Here is a 3,065-nt window from a genome sequence, read left to right as displayed (position 1 = left end):
TCTGCTCTATCTCTGTACTGTAACTGTACTGTAGCTGCTCTAGTACTGTACTGTAATTATTTTGTAGACCTTCTGTAGGTGTTTTGTAGAATGTATGTGTGATTTTGGGAAAGTTTTCTAATCTTTGGAAAGGATGAATCTAAGTTCAAAAGAGCTAAAACAAGTGGAAGAAACAGCTGCTGAAGACTGAAGAGAAGACTAAGTGACAGTGACAGTAGTTAGCTGTGAAAAGATACTATAGTGGCTCTGGTGACTCTTCATATCAGACATACCTCTTGGGATGTGCATCCACGACCTAAGAAGGATTATTGAGGGTTATTATGAGAGCATTGTAGTGAGGATATGATGTACTATTGATGGAGAGAGAGAGAGAGAGTCAGAGATAGCCAATTCTATCAAAACAGTGTAATTGTATATGAGAGATTGAGAGAGAGAACTATGAAGACATTGAAGATGAATAATATGTGATTGATTTCCATTCAAAGATGGTGTATTCCTTTGTGTTCTTTATTATGTTGAAGAATTTTGTGAAGATGTTGAAGAAGAGGTTGAAAATGAAGGAAATGGCATTGCCAAGAAGAGGAGAATTCAATGGATGTTTGTAAAGTTCCTTCTTCCATTGAAGAGTTGGAATTTCTCATAATCAAAGCCACTTTCCACAAGAAGTTCATCCCACAATGGCGGAAACATATTACCATCATGATGCATGCTCTATGCGGTGGACTGTTACCTCTTCCTGTTGAAGCAACAGAAACTTGCACCTTGGTGGCAAACTGTTTGGGAACAAACTGAAGAGCAGAAACAGAGAGAATGACCATCCATGGAAGATTTGGCATTCATTGAGAAGTTTCCAGACATCATCAAGTGGGAGATTCTGAAGAAGCTTCAGGAGTCTTGGTCTGTGGAGGTTCACGAAGACAAGAAGGAAAAAAGTTGGAATTTGTTCGTGGATTCTCAACAGCAAGATACATGGGATGCTTGGTGCACTGATAATCTTCTGTTTGTCCAATTAGCAACCCATTGGAAGTTGGTAGACAGAGTGTTTTTCGCAACATACACTGTTGAAACCCTTAGAAGCTGGCATTATTATAATGACGCAACAACAATCCTAAGAAGAATGAGTTTTAATACTTTCAAAACAGAATATCTCCCCCTCTGTAGTGGTTTGAAAGCTAAATTCAGAGATGTTGAAAAGAAGGAAGTAGAGGAGATGTTGGCCAGAGAATCTATCAGAGACTGAAGTCCCTTCTAATACTATCTTGTTGAGTCCTGACCAACTGGTTGAAGTCAACCCCCTGATGAATGACGCAATAAAGAGGCAGGCATTGGAACGAGTCCAGAGGTACGTGAGAAGAGAGAATGCAAAAATCAAAGCTGAGAACGAGCTCGCAGCAGAAGCCTCCTTTGATGCCCTAAAAGCACTCTTTACAGAAGCCCCCATGGCGAGTAGAAGCTTATGTCTCTCGAATGGAATCCATCCTGAAGAGATGGACCAACCATCATTTGGATGAAGGTATCCAGAAAGGAGTGTTTCTCAGGGGCCTACAACCAGAAGTTCATAAGTTCGTGGAATTGAGAAAACTAGTCAATTTGCAAGCTGCAGTGGAAGGTGCAAGATTGTATGACGAAGTTGAAGCAAGGCTGTCAATGACTCCAAGAAGAGGAGTCTTACCTCCTTATATGCCTGGAATGGTATACCCACCAAATGCAGTCCCATGGACAGTTCCCTATCCCTATCCCCAGATGCAAAAGGTGCCACAATATAGTGCACCTAATCCAGTGTAGTCACCGTAGATGATAGTGCCTCAAATGATGGTTCAACCACAACAACAGTGGCCTCAAACAGTTCCTCCAATGGCGACTCAACAACAGTAGAACCCTACCAACTGGAATCAACAACCCCAAGTTTCAACAGGAGCTCTGAATCAGAGCTAGAACATAGGACCTTCTGGATCCACCCAATCAGTGTATGCAGTAATTATAGAAGCTTCCCAAAACCCTACCACAAGCACTTCAGGAGGTGAAAATCTGAAGGACTACTTATCCAACTCAGTTGCAAGTATCAAGAAAGAGCTTCTGGATGTGATTACAGAGCAGCTACAGACACAGAAGATGAATACTGCTAATATATCCACTCCTGCGGGAGCTGGAAGAGATGTGATGCACTCTAATACATGGTATGGAAAGTGTCATCAAGCGGGACATTTAGCCACTGAATGTACCCGAAAACCAACCATTCTTGGAGCCTTCTGTTCCTACTGTTTGCGAAAGAACCATACAGAGGATATTTGCTCTCTGAAAGAGATGAATGAACGAAGACAGAAGGATGAAAATGCAAGATTCAACTTGCTAGAATCCAAAATGACAACACAGGATATTGGACCCAAGCCTAGAGAGTTTGGTCCTAATTTCGGTCCAAGGAGGTTTCCCTCTCAAAGTTACAAAGGACGATAGTCTGGCGGTGGTCAGAGATCAGAGGTGGAATGTTATAGATGTGGAGAAAAGGGACATATCTCCCCAAATTGTCCAAACCCTAGACGATCTGTGGATTACAAGCCCTTATGCAGTCGATACAAAGGAGAAGGCCACACTGCAAAGGACTGTCCCAGTCCAGCTCTCCTGTAAAGGCCAATGCCATTGATAGCCAACAGAAGGTACAAGAGCCTGCTTCCAATTTGGTAGAGTTGGAAGTTGCTGCTATTACGTGCACCAAGAAGAAGGAACTAGTGGTTCAGAATGGAAATGACTCTCCTGCCAAGACTGTGAAGTTCAACCTACCTACAGAGGGATAGAGTAGTACAGAACAGAACAGTACAATACAGAGTACTAGAGTGCCACAGAAGGCTACAGAGACAGTCCCAGAGACAAGGCCAGAGGCCCAAGAGATAGATGATACAGAAGCACTTCCAGAAATAGAAGAAGTGTCGATGTTGCAATTGTTAGAAGAAAAAGGAAAGATGAAAATGGGTGTAGCCCCATTCCCCAGCCGGCTGGAGAAGCCTGTGGATCCTATTAAAGATTATGACTTGGTCAAAGACCTAGACACTTTTAAACCAAACTTAACA

Source organism: Lygodium microphyllum, chromosome 6 (genome assembly GCF_053477565.2).
Source record: "Lygodium microphyllum isolate KBCC chromosome 6, Lygodium_microphyllum_v1.1.10, whole genome shotgun sequence".
In the NCBI taxonomy this organism is placed as follows: Eukaryota; Viridiplantae; Streptophyta; class Polypodiopsida; order Schizaeales; family Lygodiaceae; genus Lygodium; species Lygodium microphyllum.
Note: the sequence above shows the minus strand (reverse complement) of the source record.